General features: G+C 37.5%; 1 pseudogene; it reads right to left on the reverse strand.

Moving 5' to 3' along the window:
- Nucleotides 1-9,345: 9,345 nt before the first annotated feature.
- Nucleotides 9,346-10,081, reverse strand: LOC113195557 (lysine-rich coiled-coil protein 1-like; annotated as a pseudogene).
- Nucleotides 10,082-13,438: the final 3,357 nt, after the last annotated feature.

Below are 13,438 nucleotides of genomic sequence, written 5' to 3' on the forward strand. Positions count from 1 at the left end.
TAGTTTAATTTTTGAATAGTTAATAATTTCTGTAGTTACAAAATAGAAAAAAAAGTATAGGGGGCTAGGAATGTAGATCAGTGGTAGACTGCTTGCCTGGAATTACACAAGAGCCTGGGTTCTTCTCCCAAAACCCCCCACCAAAGTTATCTAGTGATAAGCCAACATACACCTACATGTGACTCATCCATTCCATTTTAGCTACTCTCCCTAGAGAACTGAACGCATTCAAGTCTAGTACATAACTACACGTGGCAGATTCAACTGATAATGATCTAGAAATAACACTCCTATCTGTTAGCAGGTGAGAGGATAAACAAGGTCTGGTATAGAATATCCACATGATCAAATATTTCCTAGTGAAATTATATACATAAGTGCGTAATGTATAGTAGTGCACATTAGCTATCTTTGAGTCTTAGCACTGTGAATGTCAGAGAGGGCAATGGAAAGAGGAGTTAAAGTGAAAGATGTTAGAAGAATTGATGATTTTGTTATCATCTTTTAAAATTAATATTGAAACATACCCATTTTAAGGTGCATTCTTTAATGTTTATTTATTGGTGCTGGAGATTGAATCTGAGCCTCACTCACGCTAAGTATGTGTTCCTCCACTGAGTTCCATCCCAACCCCTCATTCTTTATTTATTTATTTATTTTTTATTGTTGGTCGTTCAAAACATTACATAGTTCTTAATACATCATATTTCGCAGTTTGATTCAAGTGGGTTATGAACTCCCAATTTTACCCCGTATACAGATTGCTGTATCACATCAGTTACCCTTCCATTGATTGACATATTGCCTTTCTAGTGTCTGATGTATTCTGCTGTCTGTCCTATTCTCTACTATCCCCCCTCCCCTCCCCTCCCCTCCCCTTTTCTCTCTCTACCCCTTCTACTGTAAATCATTTCTTCCATTTGTATTATCTTGTCTTACCCCTCCTTTCCTCTTATATATCATTTTGTATAACCCTGAGGATCGCTTTCCATTTCCATGCGATTTCCCTTCTCACTCCCTTTCCCTCCCACCTCTCATCCCTGTTTAATGTAAATCTTCTTCTCAAGCTCTTCGTCCCTCCCCTGTCCTTGTTTATTCCCCTTATATCAAAGGAGTCATTTGGTATTTATTTTTTACAGATTGACTAGCTTCACTTAGCATAATCTGCTCTAATGCCATCCATTTCCCTCCAAATTCTATGATTTTGTCATTTTTTAATGCAGAGTAATACTCCATTGTGTATAAATGCCACATTTTTTTTATCCATTCATCTATTGAAGGGCATCTAGGCTGATTCCACAATCTTGCTATCGTGAATTGTGCTGCTATGAACATCGATGTAGCAGTGTCCCTGTAGCATGCTCTTTTTAGGTCTTTTGGGAATAGACCTAGAAGGGGAATAGCTGGGTCAAATGGTGGTTCCATTCCCAGCTTTCCAAGAAATCTCCATACTGCTTTCCAAATTGGCTGCACCAATTTGCAGTCCCACCAGCAATGAACAAGAGTGCCCTTTTCCCAGCATCCTCTCCAGCACTTATTGTTGTTTGACTTCCTAATGGCTGCCAATCTTACTGGAGTGAGATGGTATCTTAGGGTAGTTTTGATTTGCATTTCTCTGACTGCTAGCGATGGTGAGCATTTTTTCATGTACTTGTTGATTGATTGTATGTCCTCCTCTGAAAAGTGTCTGTTCAGGTCCTTGGCCCATTTATTGATTGGGTTATTTGTTGTCTTATTGTCTAATTTTTTGAGTTCTTTGTATATTCTGGTTATTAGGGCTCTATCTGAAGTGTGTGGAGTAAAGATTTGTTCCCAGGATGTAGGCTCCCTGTTTATCTCTCTTATTGTTTCTTTTGCTGAGAAAAAACTTTTTAGTTTGAGTAAGTCCCATTTGTTGATTCTAGTTGTTAACTCTTGCACTATGGATGTCCTATTGAGGAATTTGGAGCCCGATCCCACAGTATGTAGATCATAACCAACTTTTTCTTCTATCAGATGCCGTGTCTCTGCTTTAATATCAAGCTCCTTGATCCATTTTGAGTTAACTTTTGTGCATGGCGAGAGATAGGGATTCAGATTCATTTTGATGCAAATGGATTTCCAGTTTTCCCAGCACCATTTGTTGAAGATGCTATCCTTCCTCCATTGCATGCTTTTAGCCCCTTTATCAAATATAAGATAGTTGTAGTTTTGTGGATTGGTTACTGTGTCCTCTATTCTGTACCATTGGTCCACCCACGTGTTTTGGTACCAGTACCATGCTGTTTTTGTTACTATTGCTCTGTAGTATAGTTTGAGGTCTGGTATCGCTATACCGCCTGATTCACACTTCCTGCTTAGCATTGTTTTTGCTATTCTGGGTCTTTTATTCTTCCATATGAATTTCATGATTCTCTTATCTATTTCTACAAGAAATGCTGTTGGGATTTTGAGTGGCATTGCATTGAACTTATAGAGAACTTTTGGTAATATCGCCATTTTGATGATGTTAGTTCTGCCTATCCATGAGCAGGGTATATTTTTCCATCTTCTAAGGTCTTCTTCTATATCTTTCTTTAGGGTTCTGTAATTTTCATTGTATAAATCTTTCACCTCTTTTGTTAGGTTGATTCCCAAGTATTTTATTTTTTGGGGGGATATTGTGAATGGAGTACCAACCCCTCATTCTTTAAATGGGACAACTGCAATATGCCCATATCACCACCACCACAAAGCATAGAATGTTTTCCTCATTACCAAAGGTTAACATATCCCCCTTGTTATATTGTCCAGCCCCCAATATAACCATTGTTATCAACTTATGTTTATCAAAATACACTCTTGTATATTTTCTCCAGAGTTCTTTATGCATATACATCCAACTAGATAGCAGTATACTATTTCCCTCTTTTTTAGCACAAATATCTGTAAAATCTACTACTTTCAGATGTTTGTTCAATATTTAAATTGGAAGCCTTGAGGATTTTTCCTTACCACAATAAAAAGTACTTTCTCATTTTACAGCTACCTAGTATTCTCTTTAAAAGATTAAGCACAGCACATTTACCAGACTCTTATTGATATTGTGAGTATTTTTATAGTCCTTATTCTCAAATTTTGGTGATTGGTCTCCTACTAGATGGGGATTTTAATAGAAAAAACTTTCTATGACACTAAAGGTGATGAAGCTGTTTCCAAATGTTTGGGTTGGCTGATTGCCATGATTTCTGCTGGTCTCAGAATAAAAGCTGTCCCTGGCCAATGCTAAATTTATTATTCTTCCAAACTTTCCCCACTCCACCCCACCTTTCTTTATGATTGCTGCATACATGGGGAACTAAGAGTTGGTTAGGGTTTAGTTTCAAAGTAGCAGGAGTATCCAACACTAGCACTCCTCAAATTCTAAAGTTCACTACTTGGTGATCTTGTTAAAATGCAAATTTTTGTCCAGAATGTGGCCCGAGAGCCTACATTTCAGAGAAGCTCCTACTTGACTCAGACTGTTGTTTCAGGGACCACACTTGAAGGGGCAATGACCTACAGGGAACTTCTGTGCTTTTCTCAGAAATATCTATAGCATGAAATTCACTGAGCTGCTTTGTGCAAGCTGTATGACATTGGCCTTCACCATCTCTAACAACAGCAAGTTCTTAGAACATTTGTGAAGTGTGTGTGTCACCTGCAGAACCCCAACCTGGCTTGGAGTAATATATTGTGAAAAATATTTTTAAGTTTTAAAAAAGTATGGTACATCCCAAATGTGGTGAACAACTACCACATTTCTAACACACAGTTAGTTGTATCATGCGTACGTTTAAATTGTCACAATAATGAATTTTATACTATTTTTTAAGCCTGTATGCAAGTATGGGTGAGGAAGACTCTTTTTTTTTTTTTTAATCTACCTGTTTAGCAAACAAATATAGGTAGTTGAACATGGAACTACCTATATTCTCATTTTAACTCATTTTCCAATTTTGTCTTCTTGTTCTACTTGTGATTTCCTTAACTTTCCCCTCCTACCTGTTTCATTTAGGGTTTCTTTGTTTGTTTGTTGTATTTTTGTTTTGTTTTGTTTTTTGGTGCCAGGATTGAACCCAGGAGCACTTAAACACTGAGCTACATCCCCAGCCCTTTTATTTTGACACAAGGTCTCACCAAGTTTCTTAAGGCCTCACTAAATTGCTGAAACTGACTTTGAACTTTGGATCCTCCTGCATCAGCCTCCCCAGTCACTGGGACTGCATGTGTGCAGCACCCTACCTGGCTATTTTATTTAGTTTAAAATTTTTTCTTCCAGCAACTGCTCTGGGTAAGCAGTGAAAGCACCCGAAAGAGAATACAAAAAGAAAAAGAAAATGGAGGGAGACCTCATAGACCAGTGATGCTTTATTCAGCACTGGACGGGCACATCTTGTAGGTAGCGAATGGCGGTGGGCCGCTGTGAGGCTCTGGGTTTTTTAGGGCCTTAGCAGAGCCAGGTCTTGGAAGGAGTTTTGGTGGTGGGATTAATTTAGGGTGGGGCAAGAGGGCAGGGAGGGAAACAGTAAGGGAAGTTTCCTCTCTGGAGCCGATTGTTCATATCCTTCGAGCAGTTTTATATTACCTTTTGTGGGGTGAAGCAGATCAGAATTTACATATTTCATGAAAGTCAAATTTAGTGGTGACAGCCTCATTTCAAAAGCAGCTAGAAGCCAGGCACTAGTAATCCAGTGATACAGGAGGCTGAGGCAGGAGGACTGCAAGTTTGAGGCCAGCCTTAGTAACTCAGCAATTTATTGAGACCTTCTGGAATTTAGGAATATTCTGTCTTAAATAAAAAGAACAGGGATGAACCTTATTAATAAAATGCCCCTGAGTTCAACCACCAGTATGGGGGTTGGGAGCAAGAGCAACAAGAATGTCTGACGAAGAGGTAAAGAATTGCTTCTCCTTTCTTGACTCTCTCCAACAATAATAATAAAAATAAATAGCAACTATTAAAGTGCTAAAAGCAATTCAATTGCCTTTTACATGTTCATTTAGAAATCTACAATAGGGTCATAATTCAAGTATAATGATGAATGAATAACCATGCACAGAAATCCTTGCTAAGAAGCCAAGTGTAGTGGCTCATAGCTGTAATCCCAGCAACTTGAGAGGCTGAGGCAGGAGGAATTCCAAATTCAAGGCCAGCTCCAGCAACTCAGAAAGACCTTGTCTCAAAAATAAAAATGGGTTGCAGATACAGCTCAGTAGAAGAATGCCCCTGAGTTTGATCCCCAGTACCACCAAAAAGAAAACAAAAATAAAAACAAAAACCTTGCTAAGAACTAAATTCATGCTGACAAAATATTTGGGAAAAAAACCAAACACACGTGTTTTTCTCTTCTGGAGATGGAACCCAGAGCCTCATGCATGCTAGGTAATCACTTTATCACTAAGCTACACCCCCAACATTCCTCCAAAAAATCACCTCATTTGAAAAATTAATTTAATTTTTGTTTTGTTTTATGACTATACAAACTTGAATTGCTTTTGGAATCAGAGAAATTTGATCTATGAAAGAATTATACATGGACACATGAGGTAGGATAGAAGACATAAAGACAGGTAGAAAGGAAGAAACAAGAGTGGTCATGATTCAAAGTTCAGATATGAAGTCTGCTTTTGCATGGATTTAAAGTCCAGATTTAAAAGTCATTTTCAAATGCCTGATCACAACAATTTCCACAGATGCACAATTAGGTATAGTCTAAATTCACAAAGTAAAATAATCAAAGAAGAAAATGACCCCCTACCCTGTCCTAGTAATGGTCAACATATCAGTAAATGACTTGCATCCCAGTAAGAGTCAACATGGCCACATAATAACACAAAGTAGAACTAAAAACATCTCTTAGATCATCATACACATATAAATAGGCCTTGGTAAGGTGAAGTTAACACATCCTCTCCAATACCCACACCCTATACTGCCTCCGAGTGTGGACTTCTTTCTTTCTCTCAATAAATTCAAATTGTGCCTCACTTTGACTCATCCTTATATTCCTTTCTCTGACAATGTCAAGGATCCTCATTACCTGAACTGAGGTCTACCTCCCTTTTAGGGGACTACTCCTCAGGACTCTCACTCATCCTGGTGACACACAGACAAGAGGCCATATTTTTTTGCTAATAAAATTTAGTTTCATCAAACTGTTTAAAAATGTTTTATTCAGGGGCTGGGGATATAGCTCAGTTGGTAGAGTGCTTGCCTTGCATGTACAAGGGCCTGGGTTCAATCCCCACCATACACACACACACACACACACACACACACACACACACACACACACACAAAGTTTTATTCAGAAATAACATATATAGCCAGGAGTGGTGGGTGATTCATGCCTATAGTGCCAGCTACTTGAAAGGCTGAGGCAAGAAGATCACTTGAGTCTTGATGCTTGAAGCCAGCCTAGGCAACATAGCAAGACACTGTCTCCAAGAAAGAAAAATAAATAGCTCACATGAATATAAAATTTATTATTTTAAAGTGTACAATTTAATGGTGTTTAATATATTAACAGAGTTGTAAAACCATTATCACTATCTACTTTTAGAACATTCATATCACCACAAAAAGAAAGCCTACAACCGTTATCAATGACTTCCATTCTCTAGCCCTGGCCAACCACTGTTTCTATGGATATGCATATTCTGAACATTTGGGTTTTGTTTTGCTTTTTTGGGAGGTACAGAAAACAAGCCCAGGGCATTACGCATGCTAGGCACATGCTCTACTGCGAAGAAAACAAAAGGAGAGAGAAGCAAGATGCAGAGGCAGCAATGGCTAAGTGGCAAAATGGCCGCTTGTCTGAGCTGTTGGCTTTACTTATATCAATAGGTTACATTTGGTCACAATGTAAGATGTTTTGCTTAGGATTAGACATGTGCTCTGGCCAACCATGCATTGGTTATCTCAAGAGTGCCTGGGAAAGACTGCAAAATATTCCAACTGTGGGAAACAGGGCACCTGTTACCCCCTCCCGGGAGTTTTTCTCTTGTGATATTTATTACAAGTATTTTATTCTTTTTGATGTTATGATAAATGAAATTGTCTTTTGAATTTTATTTTCAGACCATTCATTACTAGTGTCTAGATATACAATTGATTTTCATATGATGATCTTATACTCTGAATGTTCACTGACCTTGTTTATTTGGTAATTTGGTGAGTCATTAGTATATTCCTTGCATTCAATAACATGTCATCCTTGAACGGAAAGTTTTTCTTGCTCTTCTTACACTTGGATGTCTTTTATTTAATTTTCTTGTTAATTGACCTGGCTAGAACCTCCAGTAAAATGTTGAACAAAAAGTGGCAAGACTGGACAGATGACAATAGAAATCACTTGGTATGATCTGTGTGTCCTTTGCTACAAAAATTTGGAAACCAGTTTACATATCAACTCTGTTTTAACAAAAAAATTTAAAGTTAAAAAAATCAAAAACAAGCAAAAGCCGAAAGTGTAAATTTATGCCATTGTTCACCATGTCATATCTTGAAAGTTGTGCTGAAACTTTTTTCTTTTTTAAAATTATTTTTAATTAAAAAATTTTTTTAGCTGTAGATGAACACAATACCTTTTTAAATTTTATTTATTTTCATGTGGTGCTGAGGATCCAACTCAGTGCCACTCCTGTACTAGGCAAGTACTCTACTACTGAACCACAACCCCAGTCCCTCACCTTGTTCTTTCAGAAATCCCTGATTCAACATTCTCTGTCTGACCAAGTCCATTCTTTTAGCAAACTTTTGAGGAGAGGAAGAGAGAATTTTAAAACTTATAAACAAATAACCAAATTAATAGGAGACTTCTAATAGCTGAGTTTTCTGTGCTAGTATGGGTGACTGAATCTTTGAATCTGTGCATGTGGGCAAATCTCTTAAGCCATGTAATTCTTAGGATATTTCATTAAGAAATTAATACTGAGGCTGGGGTTGTAGCTCAGTGGTAGAGCACTTGCCTAGCATACGTGAGGCACTGGGTTCAGTCTTCAGCAACGCATAAAAATAAATAAGATAAAGGTATTGTATCCATATTACAACTAAATTTAAAAAAACTTAAAAAGAAATTAATACTACTTGTGGGCAAAAGAGTATCTTTTAATTAACATATTTGCTGAATGTTCTGAATCAGAGATTGTAGCCCTTAAATTCAGTAAAACAATGTATTTGAAGATTCCGAATAGTTTGAAACAATAAAAAAATTTCCTTTTAGCTAAAAACTATGCTCTCACACTTGAGTCTAAACTCTCACAAAGTTTATATTTTCTATAATTAGAATGAAAATTCTTATTTTATCTAGAAAGTGAGTTTACAATGGCCAGGTCCTTTAAATTAGATATTGTTATACTCTCCAAAATATCTTGATGTGTAGCAGAAAGACAACTTCTTTGAGTCTTTTTTTCCAGAAACTAGAACACTTTATTATAAATATTTCCAGAATATTAACTTTTTCTTTAATATTTTTAGTTATATATGGACACAATACCTTTTCTTATTTGTTTATTTTTATGTGGTGCTAAGGATCGATCCCAGTGCCTCACATATGCTAGGCAAGCGCTCTATCATTGAGCCACAACCCCAACCCCTATTAACTGATTTTGAGACTCTTCAAAACTTCAAAAACTAATAAGTTTATTATTATTATAATGTATCTCATTTCCCACTTCCCAACCTAGAAAATATACTGCCAACTTAGATCTAACAAAGAAAAAAATCTAAATTGCTGAATAGAGAAAACAATGAACTTAAAAAATCCCACTCAAAACTAAGACAGTCTCAACCAAGTAATAGATTCTGCAAAGTTTATTCATCCTTCAATTTAAAATAAATGATCTCCCAAGGAAAAATAATCTCACTATTATGGCAATTTGATGAATAAAAGCAGAGCTACTCTCTTAAAGAGAAATCACATTATATGTCAGAAAAAGGTAATAAGTGCTTTTAGAAAATGAGGAAATGCAGTAACTCCTATGTTGGGGAGCAGGCACCCAGAATGCTTCAGGTTCCTGTGGCCTCTATTAAAGTATTTTTTTCTTTTTTTAAATATCTTTTTAGTTGTGAATGGACCTTTATTTTATTTATTTATTTAAATGCAATGCTAAGAATTGAACCCAGTTGCTCACACATGCTAGGCAGGTGCTCTACCACTGAGCCACCACCCCAGTCCCTCTGTTAAGATGTTCTAATAGTACCTATTGACAAAAGAAAAGCAATACAGATATGAACACCATAAAAACCATCTCCTCAACTCTCTCTCTCTCTCTCTCTCTCTCTCTCTCTCTCTCTCTCTCTTTATTTTCCAATTTAACCTCAGGAGAATCAGCTATAGAGTTTCAAAATCCAAGGATGGACTGGTCCCAAAGCATTTCACCCTCTGTCCTTTCCCTGCCTTGGTCCTTCTTTGTTTTTCTACGCTTATGATCTTCTTCCTGAGAGGCTATATCTCAGCACTTTTTTCTTTGTTCACTAAGCTTTTCTCCACTGACCTGTGCAGTTTCTGTCTTCACCTTTGTTTCTTTGCTCTTGGGCCTGTCTAAATCCAGTTCCTCAGAACCACTTTTCCTCTGCTGCATGGGCCACTCCTCCTCTGTTTTTTCTCTGCCGTCTTCTGGGTGCCTCTTCCTCCTCTGATGGACCTGTTTATGGCTGGCTGGGATGATTTCTTGAGGAGAGGTGCTTGTGAACTCTGCATTCTACCTCTTATGAACCATAATTATATTCTTGCTGAATAAGGCTCATGGGCACTGGTTTCTTTGAGAAACAGTCCTTGGGGAACTGGTGGTACTCAGAGAGTCTAGTCTCAGCTTGCCGTCCTGAGCTGGTAAGCACTGAGATAACTGGTTTCCCATTGTTTATGAAATATTGCATGATCTTGGGTAGGTCTGGACAGTTCCAGATGGGAGTTTTTGATCAAACATTCTATATCTGGGTCTGGAATCAACCTCTTCTCTGTACCCACAGGTTTCCAAATAGTTCTCTATCATCTTCCTGGAACAAGTCTTTCTGTGCTTTAACATAATCTTCAAGTTCATCTTGAAAAGAGTCATATGACTTCTTTGAATGCTTCATTAGGTTGACACAAAAGGATTCTCCTTATCAGGCTGAGAACTTGGTGCAGATATCTGATCATATTTACCCATTCATTATATCAGATTTTTAGCATGAACTTTCTTCAGATAGTGAGGCTGTTTAAGAACCAGGGGGCTCAAAATGGGAACTCATTTATTATTCAAATGGAAGCATTATTCCACAGATGCCTTTTATAAAATGTACATGTCTTTGGCCAGGCATGTTGGTACACGCTTGTATTCCCAGTGGTTGGGGAGACTGAGGCAGGAGGACTGCAAGTTCAAAATCAGCCTCAGCAACTTAGTGAGACCCTAAGCAACTTAGCAAGACCCTGTCTCAAAATAAAAAGGACTGGGGATGTGGCTCAGAGTTTAAGCACTCCTGGGTTCAATCCCTAGTACCAAAAAAGAAAAAGAAAACAAACAAAAAGTTCAGTCTTTGTTCATGCAATGTGTTGTCCTCTAGGAGGACAACCATAACCCCATCCCAGCCACCACCCAGAGCAAGTGGGCCCAGAGCAGGAGGCAGAGACATGGCCTCCAGGCCTCTGGAGGGGAAGATGCTACCATCACCAGGATATGACTGGGTACCATCCTACTTGGATGTTTTTATACAGTACAAGTTAAGGATCAGAAGTCAAAACACCTAATATTTAGCTCAAGTCAGTTACCATTTGAAGACCCGGGTCAGTCATCTGTAAAAAGTGTATAGCATTTAACTCATAGAGACATCATTAGGATTAAATGAAATAATACATGCTGAATCACCTGGAATACTACATAAATTGCTAGTCAAATAAAGTTTATCTTAATACTCATTTGAAATCTTTGTTCAACTTGTTATTGCTATTTTTCTGAGATATCTTGACATCTTTTCTTCATTAAGTCTAGTATAAAATATGTTTTTCGAATCCTGAGAATTCTATTCTGATTCAGAATCATTGATAATATTTTATTTTAGATTCTAGGAACCCCTGGGACAATACTTTGACAATCAGTACTCTAATCCTGAATAAACTACATTGCCACAAACACCAGAACTAAACTGAAGTGGGGATTTTTTTTTTCTTCAGTACTGAGGATTGAACCTAGGCGCATTCTTCCACTGAGCTACATCCCAGCCCTTTTTAGTTTTTATTTTGAGACAGAGTCTCACTAAATTACCAAGGCTAGCCTTAGACTTTGATCCTCCTGCTGCAACCTCCCAGCAGCTGGGATTGTAGGCATGAGCCACAGCATATGGTAGGAGAAAAATGATTTTATAGTGTTATTGGAGGAAGGAAAAGGGAGTGTGTCTGTATGTGTGAAATGAGGTGAATAGAGATGGTGAAATTTTCTTTTTCACAATAGAAACATGAGACTCTTTCATAGTCAACAAATAATATTAAATAAAAGATCAGTCAAAATGTAAGGAAAGAACAGAATGGAGGGAATAAGGAGAGAGGAGAGGAGGCTCAGCAGCACACAGATTTATTTGGGATAAACCTGCAAAAGGGGGTCCCAGTGAGACTGAAGTCCATCATGTACTTACAGCCTAGGGAAGTTATAGGACAGTGAAGGGGTGGGAAAATTTTTGTGCTTTGGCTGTTGCTAGGGGGATCTAGGGAAGGGGTCACCATCATTCTTTGTGGTGGTCTCTGTTCCATGTTGAACAGGATGTTTCTCAAGATTTCAGTCCCCCAAATCAGTTCTTGTTACAGGGTATTGTCTAGGGTTTAGGTCAAGCTGACTTTGGCTCTGGGTCAGAGTGACCATGGGCTAACAGTTGTTCTAAGGTGGAGAATATATTTCAAAATGGCATTGCCTAAGTCAAGTTCTCCCTAATACAAATAACTTGAAAGGGTGCCATTGAGGAGTACAAATTGGGGATTGTAAAACCATTTCATGTGTTAAAATTATTTCATGTTTATAAGTCATCAAGTAGAAAGATAGCTATTAATAAGAAAAAAAACGGAGGCACCCTCTAACACAAACTTGTAGAAAAACATTTCTTGTCTCTGTAGACTCTACAATGCTGCAGATAATTTCTGAGATGAAATAACTTTTTAAGAAAAAAATTTTTAGTTGTTGATAGAATTTTATTTATTCATATGTGGTGCTGATAATAGAACGCAGTGCCTCACACATGCTAGGCAAGCGCTCTACCAACTGAGCTGCAACCTCAGCCATGAAATAACTTCTTAACAAGAACATATTGATAAAGAAAAAATTAAGAGCTGGGGTCATGACTCAGTGGTTAGAGCACTTGCCTAGCATGTGTGAGGCACAGGGTTTGATTCTCAGCACTGCATATAAATAAATAAAGGTCCATTGACAACTAAAAAATATTTTAAAAAATTAAGGTCAACTACAGTTATAATTTTCTAGGTACAGTTTAAGTGTTTTATTATTTGAGTTTTGCTGCATTGAATCTAGCTTGTTCTAAGATTTGTGTAGCTTTTGTTAATCATCTAGAAACTCAATTGCTTATGAATGCTTACTGGTTTAGTTTGAATATGTAAGACTAGGTAATGAGGGTATGAACAATCACTTGAAGTCAACTAAGAAAGACCTCACATGACGAATGATCTGAAGTCGACTTTGAAGAAGAGAGGGAAGGACTCGTAGCTACAGATGATGGTGCAGGCAAAGACACAAAGTTCAGGAAGGAGAAAAGCATTAGCTTAAGCCCTTCTGAAGAGAAATCAGGTGTGTGGGCATAGGAGAGAGGAATAGAATTTCCTATGATTTGAGCCTGGAGATCATGATAATGAGAAAACACTTGAGAAAGAAAAAGATGCACTCATCTTTTGAAAGATCTGACACAAGGACAATGGTTATTTACTGTAATCACTCTAATTAGGATTGAAGATTCAGTTCTGGATATAACTGAAATCAATGTAGACGTATCCCAAGGGAAGAAGTCAAAGAAAAAGGAAAGACTTATAAAGGAAGTTTCAATGGACATTTATGGTTCAAACTGGTAAAACCAGTTCAAACCAAACCAGAAAAGAGAAGGTCCCAAAGACAATTAAAATAGAGTCCCAAAGGCCAATATAAAATATGCAAAGCAACAGTCAATACTGTCAAACAAACACAGCTTTCACTGTGGTCCTCCTCCTTTCATGGGTGTTCAGGAAACACTGATTGACAGCAAAAACACAAAGACTCAAAAGAGCATACATACATCTTTTGTTTAGGATTCAGAAAGAAAGTGACCCCAGGAATAGAAATACACTGAATTTCCCCAACAATTAGTAGCCAGTGCTAGAGATGTATGATAACTTGCAACTCATTAAATATCCCATTTAATGGTCAGTTTTAAGTTTAAGGGTATTTTAAAATAAATCCTCAAGGCTAGTGGGAAGAGATCTTATTT

The sequence above is a fragment of the Urocitellus parryii genome, chromosome 9, assembly GCF_045843805.1.
Source record: "Urocitellus parryii isolate mUroPar1 chromosome 9, mUroPar1.hap1, whole genome shotgun sequence".
Taxonomy (NCBI): Eukaryota; Metazoa; Chordata; class Mammalia; order Rodentia; family Sciuridae; genus Urocitellus; species Urocitellus parryii.